The 17573-nt window shown below is 46.7% G+C and overlaps 1 protein-coding gene across 1 annotated transcript in view; it reads left to right on the top strand.

Moving 5' to 3' along the window:
* The first annotated feature begins 318 nt into the window (after window positions 1–318).
* The window catches only part of LOC129699323 (ras and Rab interactor 2-like), a 135050-nt gene continuing 117795 nt past the window's right edge, over window positions 319–17573 (top strand). Inside the window, exon 1 of the mRNA XM_055638994.1 lies at window positions 319–463. The gene's annotated coding sequence lies outside the window, so the exon portion shown is untranslated. The remainder of the gene's footprint in view (window positions 464–17573) is intronic.

Genomic DNA, 17573 nt, shown 5'->3' with positions numbered 1-17573 from the left:
CCTGACACCTGAACTAATCAAAAATCTATCCATCTCTGCCTTAAAAATATCCATTGACTTGGCCTCACATCATCTGGCTCACAATTCTCTATTTGATTATTTTTATTAAGTCTTTACAAGAAGTTCTTCGGTTTGCAGTGCAACTATTTGCAAACGGCATTGTTGCACCCCTCCCCTCCCCCTCCCCTCCTCCCCCTCAGCAAGGATTACGTGCTCTCCCATAAGTTTGGACCAAAGTTTACTTTTGTTTTCCTCCACCCTCCCCCTCCCGTCTGTGCTGAGGGAGCGGCGTCTGCGCAGGACGGGCTGGAGCCGGGCTCCGGCGGACAACACTCACTCATGTTGTCAGTGTGAGTGTAGAGGAGACTGGAGCACAGAGCACAGAGCAGGCAGCAGCAGCAGGAGCACAACAAGCACAAGCAAAGTCCCGGCAGGTGGGTCAGCGAGGCGCCCAGGTGTGTAGGTAAGTGTTCACACACGGAGCGGAGAGGGGAGATGAGAGAGGAGAGGGGTGGTCGCTTCTTTTGTCTCCTTTGCCTTTTGTTTTGGGTTGACGTGAATGAGCAGCTGAGGCGCTGGGTTGTCTGACTAACCCCTCTCCCTCTCTCTCTCTCCCCTTCTCTCTCTCTCTTTCTTTCCCCCTTCTCTCTCTCCCCCCTTTCTCTCTCTCTTTCTCTTTCTCTCTCTCTCTCTCTCTCTTTCTTTCTCTCTTTCTGTCTCTGTCTCTTTTCTCTCTCTCTCTCTCTCTCTCTTTCTGTCTTTCTCGCTTTCTCTCCTCTCCCTCTCCCTCCCCTCCCTCTACCTCTCCCTCCCTCTCTCTCTCTCTCTCCCTCCCCTCTCTCTCTCCTCCCTCCCCTCTCTCTCCTCTCCCCCTCCCTCCCCCCCTCTCTCTCTCCTCCCTCCCCCCCTCTCCCTCCCTCCCCCTCCCTCTCCCTCTCCCTCTCCCTCCCCCTCTCTCCTCCTCTTCTCTCTCTATCTTTCTCCCTCTCTTCCTCTCTCTCTCTCTCTCTCTCTCTCCCCCCCTCTCTCTCTCTCCTCTTCCCCTCTCTCTTCTCCCCCTCTCTCCCTCTACCCCTCTCACTCCCCCCTCCTCTCTCTCTCTCTCTTCCTTCCTCCCTCTCTCGCCCTTCCTTTTTCTCTCCACCCCTTCCTCCCTCCCTCTCTCTCTCCCCCCTCCCCTCTCTTCTCTCCCCCCTCTCTCTTCTCCCCCCCCTCTCTCCTCTTCTCCCCCCCCTCTCTCTTCTCTCCCCCCCTCTCTCTTTCTCCCCCTTCTCCCTCTCTCTCTCTCCCCTCTCTCTTCTTCCCCCTTCTCTCTCTCCCCTCGTCTCTCGCTCCCCCTCCTCTCCCCCTCCCCCCCCCCTCTCTCGTCTCTCTCTCCCTCTCTTTCTTTCTCCCCCCCCCCCTTCTCTCGCTCCCTTCTCTCGTTATTCCCTTTGCCCTGTAATTACACTGGATGGCACAATTGGAACCACGTATTGTCTTTCAGCTGACTGGTTACCCAGCAACAAAAAGCTTTTCACTGTACCTCGGTACATGTGACGATACGTGTAAACTCAAACTCTGGTTCAGTTTGTGTCTTGTGTTGTATTAAGTCTGCGGTGTTGGCTGCAGAGACTCAAACAGATCACGTCTGAAGTAAACTGCAAAGGTTAGGCATGAGAGGAATATTCGGACTCTTCATCCATTGATGTTACACTCTCGTTTTAAATCATAGTTTGAACAGGCCCTTCGGCCCACCGCCTGTGCTATCCAGCGATCACCCCTTACACCAGTACTTTCCCACTCACGAGAGAAAATGTACAATTTTTACCACAGCCAATGAACCTACTTGCCAATGCACTAACCTGAATCAACCTATTAGTCAGTGTACATCTTCGGAGGAAACCGGTGTATCCAGAGAAAACCCACGCAGGTCAGGGGGAGAACATACAAACTCCATAAATGATCAATGTGTACCCAATAATCTATCTTACCTGGATGTCACCAATGCTCCACTGCCATCATTAGAGTCACACAGAACAGAAGTCATCAAAAAATATTAGTAGGGACATTTATCCGAAGGATTGTAAGGGGTTTAGTTTAGTTTGGAGAAACAGCACGGAACTTTGGCCCACTGAGTCCGCACCGACCAGCGATCCCCGCACATTAGCACTGTCCCCACACACACACACTAGGGCCAATTTAAATTTACACCAAGCCAATTAACATACAAACCTGTGCGTCTTTGGAGTGTGGGAGGAAACTGGAGATCCTGGAGAAAACCCATGGGGAGAACGTACAAATTCGGGATCGAACCCGGGCCTCTGGCACTGTAAGGCAGCAACTCTACCGCTGCAGAGTTGCGGTACAACTCCTACATCAAAGGAGGATGTTTTATTTTCCTATTGGTTAGTAAGGGTGTCGGGGGTTATGGGGAGCAGGCAGGAAAATGAGGTTGAGAGGGAAAGATAGATTAGCCATGATTGAATGGTGGAGTAGACTTGATGGGCCGAATGGCCTAACTCTGCCTCCTAGACCTTATGGATATTATTCAGTGGTCTTTGTGGAGAAATATGGCTTTGCCACTTCAATGAAGTGCATCGGCACATTGAAGTTCTGAGATCTATGGATTTTTGATGTTGGGTATTAGATGTCTGTGTGATATTTTGATATCGTATGATTCTATCCGAAATGTCATGTGAGATATGTTTACAATCCAAGCAAATGACACTTTCTGTTTCGAAGCCCAAATAGAGCTAGACTTGGCAGATATGATTTGAGGAATAAGGAAGTAAAAATAAGCTAGCGTCAGGGGAAAGATGATGACATTGGCTGAGGAAGGTCTTGGGGCAGTTGTGAGATACTGCATCCACTACTTGGTGACAATACAGCGAGGAAACAGGCCCTTCGGCCCATTGAGTCCGTGCCGACCAGCGATCCCCGCACACTAACGCTATTGTACACACACTAGGGACAATTTACAATTATACCAAGCCAATTAACCTACAAACCTGTACATCTTCGGAGTGTGGGAGGAAACCGGAGATCCCGGAGAAAACCCACGCAGGTCACGGGGAGAATGTGCAAACTGCATGCAGACAGCACCCATAGTCAGGATCGAACCTGGGTCTCTGAGCTGTAAGGCAGCAACTCTACCGCTGCGCCACCGTGCCACATCTAGATTTAGAGATACAGCATGAAAATGGGCTCTGCGGCCCACCAAGTCCACGCTGAACAGCGGAACTAGCCTAGACCTTGCCAGAAGATAGTGGCTGGACCACCCAGTGGACATCATATCACCCATGGCAATTAATTCACAATTCCATTGCAAGAAATAATAAGAATCAAGACATGTTCGAGGGGTGATATTTCAATAATTAATGTATAGTTTGCAATAGATGCTCAGCTTAGCAATGTCACCCAAATGTTGTAAGTGAATTTAAGATTAGGTCTTCGGGGCGTCCCAGTTGCTGCCTTGCAGCGACAGAGACCCGGGTTCGATCCTGACCACGGGTGGTGCCTCTACAGAGTTTGTACGCTCTCCCTGTTTCCTCCCACACTCCAAAGACATGCGGGTTTGCAGGTTAATTGGCTTTGGTAAATTGTATAATTGTCCCTGGTGTGTGTAGGTTGGTTTATGGGTGATAGCTGGTCGGCACGGACTTGGTTTCTGCACTGTATCTCTAGAGTCTACAGTAAAAGTCTCAAAGTGTGGCCATGGAGTGTATACGTTTGCTGGTTCCAGTTAAAGGGATGTCTGACAAAGTGGGTCTCTGGACTCCCTGACCCAATGAATCCCGAATAAATCATTTGTTTCGAGATAGCATCTTTCTCAGCAAAGGCACAACAGCGGCAAGAGTGCAGAAGATATTTATGTCCTCATCCCTAGAGTGCAGTGTCATCATGAGGACTGTGGAGCTTGTTTTGTTTAGTTTAGAGATACAGCGTAGAAACAGGCCCCTCGTCCCACCTAGTCCACACCGACTAGCGATCGAAGGAGGAAGTTTTGTATTCCTATTGATTAATGAGGGCGTCAGGGGTGATGGGGAGAAGGCAGGAAAATGAGGTTGAGAGGGACAAATAGATCAGCCATGATTGAATGGCAGAGTAGACTTGATGGGCCGAATGGCCTAATTCGGCTCCTAGAACTGATGGACTATTAGAAGTACATGAAGTAGTTTGTTTTGAGAAATATGGCTTTGCCACTTCAATTAAGTGCATCGGCACATTAAAGTTCTGCGATCTATTGGATTTCTTGATGTTGGGTATTGGATGTGTGATATTTTTGATATAATATGATTCTATCTTAAATTGCATGTGAGATATGTTTACAATCTGAGCAAATAATACTTTCTGTTTCAAAGCCCAAATAGAGCTGGACTTGGCAGATATGATTAGAGGAATAAGGAAGTAAAAATAAGTTAGCCTCAGAGGAAGATGATGACATTTACTGTGAAAAGCCTTTGGTCAATTGGGAGATACAGCATCCGCTACTTGGTGACCGGAAATGTAGTTTAGCTTAGAGATACAGCATGAAAATAGGCCCTTCGGCCCACTGAGTCTGTGCCGACCAGCAATCCCTGCACACTAACACTACCCTACACACACTAGGGACAATTTACAATTACACCAAGCCAATTAACCTACAAACATGTACGTCTTCGGAGTGTGGGAGGAAACCGGAGATCCCGGAGAAAACCCACGCAGGTCACAGGGAGAACGTGCAAACTCTGCACAGACTGCTCCTGCCGCCGGGTTTGAACCTGGGTCCCCCGGCGCTGTAAGGCGGCAATTCTGCCGCTGCGCCACCGTGCCGTGTTTTCGGAAAGCAGACACATCTCTCGCCTGAAATAGACACAAAATGCTGGAGTAACTCAACGAGACTGGCTGCATCCCTGGATTGCCCTGATCACCCACTAGACAACCTGTAGCCGAACGTGAGGCACCCTGAAGGACAGTATACTGTTCACTCTGGGTTTAAGATGCGCTGGGGGTGGGGGTGGGGGTGCACGGCCAAAGCGAAGAGACACAGGACCTTGTGTAGGGGGTCACGCCTCACCGGAAACCGCCCTTCTCCCGTGTCGGACTGGTGGCGAGCTGTCGCCCAGCCTTTAGCCGCCAAATCAAACTTTCCATTGCTGGAAGCGAACAAGTATGACTGCACTTGAAGAGTTTTAAGAGCTTGTTTAATTGCGCAAAGCTTCAAGCACTTTTGTGACCTATTTCTGATTTTTCTGGCAACAGACTGGCTCTGGCTTCCCCCCCCTCACTTGTTAACCTAATCCCACGTCTGTGATGTGTGATCATTCTGCTGGCTGTAAGTTTCATTTGAGCTTTGATTTTTGTTATCCAAAACCAACATAAAAATCCCTGAAGCTTTGAAATCTCCCATTACCTCGATCCAATATACAGTAAGTGTTATTGGGCATTAGCAATCACATTGCCTGTGTGCCTGGCTGCTGCATGTGTCACCTGCAGGCTTGTTTCCGTGGTGAAAGTGGATTCCTCTGGCAGAAGAAACAACATCACACCAGAAGGAGCTTTTTATTATTAATGTTGGGGGTAGATGGAGAATTCGAAATGGAAGCCTGCTTGCTGCCTCTCTGCCTCTCTGCCTCTCTGCCTCTCTGCCTCTCTGCCTCTCTGTCTCTCCCTCAGCCTAGTCGTCCTGCTCGTTTCACTGTCATATCTCATCGTTATCACCTCTTACACAGCCAACAATGGATCATTGTGGGCTCCACCATTCCTTGGTTATCGGTGCTGGCTCTGATTTTGTCTGAACCTGAAGAGGGGAGTTCCCCTCTCCCCTGCCTCTCACTTTGAAGAAGGGTCTCGACCCAAAACATCACCTATTCCTTCGCTCCAGAGATGCTGCCTGACCCGCTGAGTTACTCCAGCATTTTGTGTCTATCTTTCGTGTAAACCAGCACCTGCAGTTCCTTCCTACACTTGGAAGCCTACAAGAACTTTTTTTTTTTTCCCGCTAGTGGGTAGAGTCTGATGTCCCAGATTGGTTAGAACTTGTAAGGGCAGCAGATTTCCCAGAACTTGGAGTGCAACATCAAGTACACATTAAACAAACACGCACACGGGCGTCTTCTTTCTGTGAGCAGCACAAAACTTCTCAAGACTTTTGGCGATCGGGGAAGACCAACGGGAGCAGGCCACGTGATGGATGGAAGCTCCTAGTCATGAACCGGCACGGAAGCGGTGAATGTTCAATCGATCAACTTTGGACAGAAGCAGGAATGTTTTTCGGTAGCAGTATTCAAGGACAGGAAACTCTGGAAAACCGTCATCCAAGAAGGAACAGCGACCTTCGAAGCCAACGGATGCGCAGAATTGGAAGAAAAGCGAAGAAAACTGAAAGAGAGGCGGCAGCAAGAACCAACCAAAGCCCGATCTGCCGCCTGGAATTATCTGTCCTGAATGCCGAAGAACTGTCAAAGCCAGGATTGGACTCGTAAGCCACCTGAGAGTCCATAAAAATAACGGAACGTAGACCATCATCCTCCACCTTGAGGCATCGCCATGATGACGCAGAGATGAAAGTCCCTCGGGACGAAAGTTGACTTGCTCCCACTAAGGTTTTTGTGGCTTCTCGGATGGCTGGTGAGGTCAACGTGGGAACTGCAGTCCCCTCTACAGAGGAAGCTGGAGCAGCTTGAGACGGCAAGTGGATCATTGATGTTCTGCTCCTCCCTTTGCTTACGAAGGGCCTCTGTGCACTCCTGTACTTCGATATTCATATGAAGGGTTTTGGCCCGAAACGTCGCCTATTTCCTTCGCTCCATAGATGCTGCTGCACCCGCTGAGTTTCTCCGGCAATTTTGTGTACCTTCGATATTCATTGTTTGGTTTAGAGATACAACGTGGAAGCAGGCCCTTCAACATTCCGAGTCTGCGCGGACCAGCGATCCCCGTACACTATAATGCCCCTGTCCCACTTAGGAAACCTGAATGGAAACCTCTGGAGACTTTGCGCCCCACCCAAGGTTTCCATGCGGTTCCCGGAGGTTGCAGGTGGTTGCCGGAGGTTGCAGGTGGTGGAAGCAGGTAGGGAGACTAACAAAAACCTCCGGGAACCGCATGGAAACTTTGGGTGGGGCGCAAAGTCTCCAGAGGTTTCCGTTCAGGTTTCCTAAGTGGGACAGGGGCATAACACTCTCCTGCACACGAAGGACAATTTTACAATTTTTACTGACAATCTGAAAATTAACCTCCAAACTTACACGTCTTTGGAGTGTGGGAGGAAACTGGAGCAACCGGAGAAAACCCACGCGGTCACTGGGAGAACGTAAAAACTCCGTATGGAGAGCGGGTATAGTCAGGATCGAACCCGGGACTCTGGCGCCGTAAGGCAGACACTCTACTGCTGCGCCACCGTGCCATCTTTCCATTGATAATTCAAGGCTGTTGCAAGGATCATTGCTCAACCTTCTAATCACCGAACGGCTTTTGGATATCTGATATTCTGGCTGACTTGGCCACTTAACCAACGGAAGTGTGCATGGAAACCCCCCGGGATTGAAGCAGAATAATTAGTAATTTACAAATAGTTGAGGAATTCTATGGTTCGCAGCATGGTGTAAAGCAATTATTTTTGATTTTAACTGATAAATTATAAACAAAGCTAATATAAGGGAGGCTGACGAAGACAAATGGACAGTTTAAGTGTAGCAAGCAGCAAGTCTTTAGTCTGAAGAAAGGTCCCCATCGAAAACAGATATTGGAATGCGTTGCTGAGTTCCTCCAGCACTTTGTGTTTTGCTTGAGTAAGTGAATCCTGTGCAAGAAATCTCCAATCCAAGCATAAAAATTTGCACAAAATGCTGGAGTAACTCAGTGGGTCAGGCAGCACCTCTGGAGAAAATAAATAGGTGACGTTTCAGGTCGAGACCCTTCTTCACACTGAAACGACCCGGAACGTCACCTATTCCTTCTCTCCAGAGATGCTGCCTGACCCAGCTGAGTTACTGCAGCTGTGTCTTTGGTTTAAACCAGTCTCTGCAGTCCTCCCTACATCTCAAGATTTGCACTTTAAGGGACCGTCCCACTTTCCCGAGTTACAAATTCTCCCGAGTTTTCCCCTTGATTCAAACTCGGAGATGCCAGCCGTAGGTACTCGGGGCTATATTTTTTATTCGTGGACATTTTTCAACATGCTGAAAAAACGTCCCGACTTACCTGATGCCCCGAGTACCTACGGCTGGCATTAACGAACCGCTACGATATATCCACGGACTCGCTACGGACATTCTCCGAGTTTGAATCAAGGGGAAAACTCGGGAGAATTCGTGAGTAACTCGGGAAAGTGAGACAGGCCCTTAACTCCATCTTGAGATGTCAGAGTACAGCAACAGGTTCTATGGTCTTGATAGCAAGGGCTGTGAATCCCACCTTGCTTCTGGAAGTCACCCCTTTGATCCATGTTTGGACCAAGGTTGAGATGTGGTCTGGTGCCAAGTGGGCCTGGCCAAACTGGACACTAGTGAACAGATTATATCTGGAAAGAACTCTGCTTGAAAGCTTTGAGAATCTCACCGTTCATCACTTTGCTGACGAACGAGTAGACTGGTAATTACTCAGATTAGATGAGAGCTTCTTTGTGAAGACGACGCGCCGGGTCAATTCTTCCACATTGTTGGGTAGACGCCAGTGTTCTACTGGAGTAGTTTGGCTCGAGGCACAGCGAGTTTTACGATGCTGCCTCTCCACTTGGTGTATTGTAAAAGGATCGGAGCGGAAATGAAGTTGTGCTTGGAAGGATAATAGAGGCAGAATTCTCTGCCGCATCCAAGCAGTACTTGGATTTGTACCTGAAGAACCATGACTTGCTGATTACAGACCCGTTGCTGCAAGACCCCTGGCTGGGTAGCTCTTTCAACCAGCACAGATTTGATGGGCCAAATGGCCGCCTTCTGTGTCATAGAGAGGGAAGTCTTTTAGGACCGAGATGAGAAAATCATTTTTCACACAGAGAGTGGTGAATCTGTGGAATTCTCTGCCACAGAAGGTAGTTGAGGCCAGTTCATTGGCCATATTTAAGAGGGAGTTAGATGTGGCCCTTGTGGCTAAAGGGATCAGGGGGTACGGAGAGAAGGCAGGGATGGGATACTGTTGGATGATCAGCCATGATCATATCGAATGGCGGTGCTATCTCGAAGGGCCGAATGGCCTACTGCACCTATTTTCTATGTTTCTATACATTTTCTTTGATACAACAGATAGAGGTATCGTAGTTCTATAGTAGATTATAGTTATAGGAGAGGAAACGATAAGAATTAATTTTATTACCAATTAATTGTGATAATGATGTAGGGAGGAACGTCCAGCAGGTTGGCTTTATTATTTTGCACATTTTCAACAATATGTCACCATCATGGGAAATTGCTGTTTCCTCCTACACCAAACCATGCTACCCTACTTGCCTGTCCCAGACGAGTCATCATTACCACAACTTAGTTCAAGAGTGTTTAATTGTCATTCGCACGGACAACAGAACAATGTAATTCTTACTTGCAGTAGCTTTACAGCCCTGTAAGTGCGCTGACCTGCAGATAAAATACAATCATTGTAAGAAATTTAATAAATTAATCACTGTTAGACTAGTTTAAAAAATACTCCAAAGTCCACAATGCAACTAGAGGCAGCGTATCAAAGTTCATAGTTGCTGAGATTAATCTTGTGTTGTGTTCAAATGCCTGGAAGAAGCTTGTTCTTGAACCTGCCGGTTGCCGGAAGGAACTGCAGATACTGGTTTAAACCGAAGATAGACTGGAGCAAAATGTTGGAGTAACTCAGCGGGACAGGCAGCATCTCTGGAGAGGAGGAATGGGTGACGTTTCGGGTCGAGACTTGAGACGAGATCGGTTTGGGGTCCGAAGAAGGGTCTCGACCCGAAACGTCACCCATTCCTTCTATCCAGAGCTGCTGCCTGTCCTGCTTGAACCTGGTGGTCATGGTTTTCAGACTCCCGTGTCTTCCTGATGGCAGGAGCGGAATGACTGCATGGCCACAGTGTTGTAGGACTTTGTTGCTGCTTTGGCAGTGTGTCCAAAAAATCTATTTGATGGTGTGGAGGTCAGTACCTGCGGGTGGACTAGGTAGTGTCTACCACTCTGTCGGCTACTTCATTCCTGGGCATTCAAATTGCCGAACCAGGCAGTGTTGCAACTAGTCAGTGTGCTGTATGTCGGAGATCATAATCTTCTGTATGTGCAGAAGATCATAAGCGTATTCGGTGACATGCCAAATCTTCTGAGGAGGTCGAGGCGTTGATAGAACACAAGGAACTTGTGAAATCCCTCATAGACAACAAAATGCTGGAGTAACTTGAAGATAGACCCAAATAAATACAATTGGTTACAATATAACTGCTGGCCATTGAAACAGGCTATCAGCTTGACATCTCTGTGCCAAGATGAGAAAGCCCATCTTTCAGATACGACATTGAATCAAAACCACATTCATCTTAGACCGTTGTAAAATATCCCAGCGTCTGCGAAAAGTGTTGTGTAGTTTTACTGATCTTCTGCTTGGTCTTTAGTTTTGATTCGGTTGTTTTTGTACACGAGACTTTGTGGAAGACAAGCAGGCTGGCACTGTCCCTCATATCAGTCGTGCTTTGGCTGTGATTAGTCGCTAATCCTGTGATTAGACTTTAGAGACACAGCGCGGAAACAGCCCACTGATGTCCGCGCCCACCAGTGACCACCCCGTACACTAACGCTATCCTACGCACACTAGGAACAATTTACAATTTTACCCAAGCCAGTGTGGGAGGTAACCGGAGCACCCGGAGAAAACCCACACGGTCACGGGGAGAACGTACAAACTCCGTACAGACATCACCTGTAGTCAGGATTGAACCCTGGTCTCTGCATAGTAAGGCAGCAATCCTGCCACTGTGCCACCCCGAATAATATTGTAAGGTTGTGAAATATTTTATAAAATCCAATTTGTTCATTTTCCTTCTGTTTTTTTCCCCCTTTTACAGAATAGATGTGATCATTCCAATTTACTTTAATGTAAATCTAATGCATATAATAACCAGTTTTATTTGCAGGGCAGGGGTACCAGATTGTCCCATTTGGTTATAAAGTGAATTAAAATTACTTTCAGCACCCCCTAAAAAAACTTAAAAAGTAAAAAAAGTTATAAATTATATCTTTCATTTTCCACTCACAGGACATTGGCGTTGTAATGGCGGCACAGTGGTAGAGTTGCTGCCTTGCAGCGCCAGGGACCTAGCTTCCATCCTGACTATGGGTGCTGTCTCCCCAGAACCTGCGTGGGTTTTCTCCAGGTGCTCCGGTTTCCTCCCACACTCCAAAGACGTACAGATTTCTAGGTTAATTAGCTATGGTAAAATTATAAATTGTCCGCAGTGTGTGTCGGGCAGTGTTAGTATTTGCTGGTTGATGCGGACTTGGTGGGCTGAAGGGCCTGTTTCTGCGTTGTATCTTTAAACTATTATTTAAGATACATATGTACATGGATACATTATTATGTGTAGGAAGGAACAGCAGATGCTGGTTTAAAAAGTTGCAGTAACTCAGAGGGACAGGCAGCATATCTGGGGAGAAGAAATGGGTGACGTTTCGGGTCGAGACCCCTCTTCAAACTAAATTATTGTTCACCCCCAATGACCTCTTCACTGAGGGTGCAGTTACGAGTCGACAACATCGATGAGCCTGTAGACCAGATTGGGTGGGAATGGGAGTTTTCCTCTCCTGTTGGACCATCGGTGGAAGCTGGCTGGGATTTTAGTGATAATCTAGGAGTTTCATAGTCGTTGCTGTTGAGACTAGCATTTTTAAAGCTCCAGCTGTGTTTAAGTTCCCAGATACCATGGAGATGAAAACTCGTATCTCTGGATCATTGACCCTGGCTTTTGGCAGCTAATCCAGTAATTCGATCGGCCGTTCACGGTGCACCAGTACTGGGCGTGTTCTATGCATGTGATAGACTGATGGGATCAGAGAATTTGCTTTGTCCTATCTGGTAGAATACATGGAAATAATGGAGGCAGGCATGTTCCAACATGAAATAGATTGTTTTAAATATATGTTTAAGAAGGAACAGCAGATGCTGGTTTAAACTGAAGGCAGGCGCAAAAAGCTGGAGTAACTCAGCGGGACAGGCAGCATCTCTGGAGAGAAGGAAAGTGTTACGTTTCGGTTCTTCAGACATATATTTTGATATATGTCTAAACTCCATATCATTGGCCCATTCCTCCATATTTCTGATTATGTTAACACAAACCTAGCAATTAGAAGTTTATAAATAACAAGTGGGCTAACATGAATTGCTGCTTGTGTAAATGAGTGTCAAACTCTTCCCTCACTTGCTCTGTAGAATTGTGTTTTGGTTGCTACCAAACCAATTTTTAGGCTCTTCCCTCAAGTCTTGAGAGGTTTCCAGCCAGCAGAAATAGTTTCATAGCAAAAGGATTTGGTTCATAGCAAAGGGTGTCATGGTACACCAGTCATTAAAAGTAGGCATGCAGGTGCAGCAGGCAGTGAAGAAGGCGAATGGTATGTTAGCATTCATAGTAAAAGGATTTGAGTATAGGAGCAAGGAGGTTCTACTGCAGTTGTACAGGGTCTTGGTGAGACCACACCTGGAGTATTGCGTACAGTTTTGGTCTCCCAATCTGAGGAAAGACATTCTTGCCATAGAGGTAGTACAGAGAAGGTTCACCAGTCTGATTCCTGGGATGTCAGGACTTTCATATGAAGAAAGACTGGATAGACTCGGCTTGTACTCGCTAGAATTTAGGAGATTGAGGGGGGATCTTATAGAAACTTACAAAATTCTTAAGGGGTTGGACAGGCTAGATTCAGGAAGATTGTTCCCGATGTTGGGGAAGTCCAGGACAATGGGTCACAGCTTAAGGATGGAGGGGAAATCCTTTAGGACCGAGATGAGAAAAACATTTTTCACACAGAGAGTGGTGAATCTCTGGAACTCTCTGCCACAGAAGGTAGTTGAGGCCAGTTCATTGGCTATATTTAAGAGGGAGTTAGATGTGGCCCTTGTGGCTAAATGGATCAGGGGGTATGGAGAGAAGGCAGGTACAGGATACTGAGTTGGATGGTCAGCCATGATCATATTAAATGGCGGGTGCAGGCTCGAAGGGCCAAATGGCCTACTCCTGCACCTATTTTCTCTGTTTCTGTGTTTCTATGTCTCTTTTTAATATCATCATCGTGTAGGTTGAAGAACAGCTCCTTCCCAGCAACAGTCGGGATTTAGAACAGTGCACTGCCTCAGCAACTATAATCTTCTATGGACTTTGTTTTGGTTGCACTGTGGACTTTGGTTTTGCGCTATTACAGTCTGGCTGCCTAGTTCAGTTTAGTTTAGAGATACAGCGTGGAAACTGGCCCTTCAGCCCATCGAGTTCGCACAGACCAGCGATCCCCGCACATTAACACTATCCTACACACATTCGGGGCAATTTACATTTATACCAAAGCCAATTAACCTACAAACCTGTACGCCTTTGGAGTGTGGGAGGAAACCGAAGATCACGGAGAAAACTCACACTGGTCCCGGGGAGAACATGCAAACTCCATACAGACAAGCACGAGTGCTGTTTGTATGTTCTTCCCGGATCAAACCCAGGATCAAACCCGGGTCTCCAGCGCTATACGGCAGAAACTCTACCGCTGCTTAAGTATTACTGATTATTAAATTATTGTGCTATCGATTATTGCACGTTTATTTATTTATGTGTTGTTATGTTAATAAGCCTGTCAAGCTGCGGCAAGCACAAAAATGTCATTGTTCCGTTGTTGGTACATATGATAATTAAACGCTTGAAATTCAACATCATCTTACATTGTGCAATCCCTCGCGCAATAATGAAATCCTGTCGTCAATCTGACAATGCAGTGATGCAGTCGTGTATCTTAACTAAGGTCAGAGCAACAACTGGCACTTGAGGTGTGACGTAGCTAGGCTTTGTGTAGCTTTTGCAGGAATTTTACTCTTGTATCTAAAGGTTCATATTGTCTTAGCCTTTGAATTCCACACCTGCCCGTGACATTTTCATGACTCATGTACGTCGATTCCCCCAAATCACTCTTCTAGTTTCCAGCAGATTGTAAAGTATTCTCCAGGACTTTGAGGTCCAAGAAGGATGTTCGTGCATTTGCTTCTATTTTTGCCAAATCCATTTGTCACATTTTTTGCCAAATCACGCAACCTGTTAAAAAAATCTCCTTGCGATTAAATGCTTCCACCTGGGCAATGCTGTCAACCTGGGTGGAGTTTAGTGTTACCGTGTGGAAACCGGCCCTTTGCCCCCCCCCCCCCCTCCCCCGAGTCCACGCCGACCATTGATCACCCATACACTAGTTATCCCAGTTTTGCATCCTACACACTAGGGACAATTTCCAGAAGCCAATTCATCTACAAATTGCACCTCTATGGAAAGTGGGAGGAAACCGGAACAGCCAGAGAAAACCCACCCACTCAGCCGGTACCGGTCCATGTTCTCCATGGATACTGCCTGACTGGCTGCGTACTCCAGAATTGCATGTCTATCTTCAGTGGACACTTCCTTGTTATGACACCCACCCAGTTTCTTCTTATAATTTGAGCGCTCCAATTCCAGTAATACCCTTGTGAATTGTTTTGCACCCCTTCCTACTTAATGACAGTCTTCCTATCGCTCAGCAACCAGAAATGCACATGATTGCCATAGAGGGAGTGCAGAGACGGTTCACCAGACTGATTCCTGGGATGTCAGGACTCCTTATGAAGAAAGACTGGATAGACTTGGTTTTATACTCTCTAGAATTTAGAAGATTGAGAGGGGATCTTATAGAAACTTACAAATTCTTAAGGGGTTGGACAGGCTAGATGCAGGAAGACTTCCCGATGTTAGGGAAGTCCAGGACAAGGGGTCACAGCTTAAGGATAAGGGGGAAATCCTTTAAAACTGAGATGAGAAGAACTTTTTTCACACAGAGTGGTGAATCTCTGGAACTCTCTGCCACAGAGGGTAGTTGAGGCCAGTTCATTGGCTATATTTAAGAGGGAGTTAGATGTGGCCCTTGTGGCTAAGGGGATCAGGGGGTATGGAGAGAAGGCAGGTACGAGATACTGAGTTGGATGATCAGCCAGGATCATATTGAATGGCGGTGCAGGCTCGAAGGGCCGAATGGCCTACTCCTGCACCTAATTTCTATGTTTCTATGTTTCTGTACTCCACGAGTAGTCCAAGTAACGTTGCGCACATTTCTAACATGATACCCCAATTATTGCCCTGAACTATGAAACCAAGTGGGGCCAAATGCCATCATCACCAATTTGTCTATCTGTGTCGCCACTTTCAGTGAACTATATACTTGTACTACACAGTTTTTACGTTCTGCAATATTCCCCCGTGTCCAACCTCCTTCCTAGGGGTGCCATGGCATGCCAAAAATTTAGTTGTTAATGTAATTAGTTTAGAGATACAGTGCGGAAACTGGCCCTTCGGCCCGCCGAGTCTGCGGCAATCAGCGATCCCCGCACGCTAACACTATCCTACACACGCTAAGGACAATTTACAATTTTACCAAGCCAATTAGTCTACGTAGAAACATAGAAAATAGGTGCAGGAGTAGGCCATTCGGCCCTTCGAGCCTGCACCGCCATTCAATATGATCATGGCTGATCATCCAACTCAGTATCCTGTTCCTGCCTTCTCTCCATACCCCCGATCCCTTTAGCCACAAGGGCCACATCTAACTCCCTCTTAAATATAGCCAATGAACTGGCCTCGACTACCTTCTGCGGCAGAGAATTCCAGAGATTCACCACTCTCTGTGTGAAAAAAGGTTTTCCTCATCTCGGTCCTAAAAGATTTCCCCCTTATCCTTAAACTGTGACCTCTTGTTCTGGACTTCCCCAACATCGGGAACAATCTTCCTGCATCTAGCCTGTCCAACCCCTTAAGAATTTTGTAAGTCTAGAAACCTGTATGTCTTTGGAGCGTGGGAGGAAACTGGAGCACCCAGGGAAAACCATTGCAGGTCACAGGGAGAACGTACAAACTACATTCAAACAGCACCCGTTGTCGGGATCGAACCCGGGTCTCTGGCGCGGCAAGGCAGCAACTCTACTGCTGCCAATGTAGATAATAAGCTCTTTTTAAAAAAAAGCAGACTATAAAAATATACTCTACATGTTAGTTTCTCTGGGCAGAAGACTTCAGTTAGACATTGGGACAACCCCTAGAGGTCCAGGATATTGTCAGGTATGTACGAGCTGTGGACTTCAGGAAATGTGGGGAAAGGGGGAAGGGTGCATGTATAAGGTGAATAAGTAAGGCTTTCAGGCAGCAATTTTAGAAGCCATTCATAAACGGTTGTGACCCCAAAAAAATTCTGCTATGAGCCCACTAGTTACAGCCTAACAGGGCTCTCTGCAATTGGAGCCCAAAGTCCATGCTTTCCACTTGCTGCAGCTCAGCCACTGATTTGTTTGTTATTTCTGGCAATTCCCTGTGCCTAATTCAATTAATTATCTCCGAATGTCCAGAGTGTTATCCTCTCTCTGCTATTAATATAGTAACAAAGCAATCATTCAACTTAACTTCCAGTTACGTATATTGTGAGTATCTGTTTTGTTTGGTGACCCCTTTTGAACCTGACCGCACTTTTCCTTCCTAATATTATTGTAAGAAAATTGGGTGGATTTTGATATCCACTCCAATATTTTTTCCATTCTCTTTATTTTTGTAGCTGTTTGAGCAACATTTTGCTGCCCACAGTTTCATTGAATCACACAGAGCAGCAGTAGGCTCTTGGCTCATCGATTCCACACTGACCAGCGAGCAGCCTTATAAGCTAATTTTGTGCTTAATCATAATTTATGAGCCATGTGTGTTTTGCAATATACGAGGAATTTTATTTGCCATAGTCATACCATTATTGATAAAAATACTATTGATGCTCCTGAACACATCATCAGTGATGTGACCTGGGGTCATTGGGTGTTTCGGGTCTTTCAACATCAGACACCCTCACCCAGGCGACCCAGCCGTGGTTGATCAGACCACGGCTTGTGTTCAGGTGGCATTCGCTCCTCCCAATGGACCTTCTCTCCTGATCCAGAGCCATCCTGAGGCCTTCTCCGCTGCCTCTGTGGTGTTCTTGCTGGCTCTTCTCCTCGCCACTCCGTTGATGCCCAGTGCACTCAAGGCTTTGTAGAGCGATTTAAAAAAGTAACAAAACACACAAAATAACTTTTAACATAAACATCCACCACAGTGACTCCTCCATATTCCTCACTGTGATGGAAGGCGAAAAAAAAGTTCAATCTCTCCCCTTCTTAATGCCATTTTATTCTGCCGAAATTCCCATTAACAGCTGACAGATTCCACCATTTCCCTGCACAATGGGGGTGATTTATAGTGGTCAATTAACCTACCTGCATGTGTCTTTGGGAGGAAACCAGAGCACTTGGAGGAAACACCTGGTAGAAACAAGGACCTGTGGATGCTGGTTTACCAAGGAAAGACACACAAAATGCTGAAGTAATTCTCTGGAGATCATGATAGGTGACGTTTCGGGTTAAGCCCCCATCTTCAGATA

This window comes from Leucoraja erinacea, chromosome 8 (genome assembly GCF_028641065.1).
Source record: "Leucoraja erinacea ecotype New England chromosome 8, Leri_hhj_1, whole genome shotgun sequence".
In the NCBI taxonomy this organism is placed as follows: Eukaryota; Metazoa; Chordata; class Chondrichthyes; order Rajiformes; family Rajidae; genus Leucoraja; species Leucoraja erinaceus.
The sequence above is the reverse complement of the archived record's forward strand: the minus strand, read 5'-3'. Positions and strand labels throughout refer to the sequence as shown.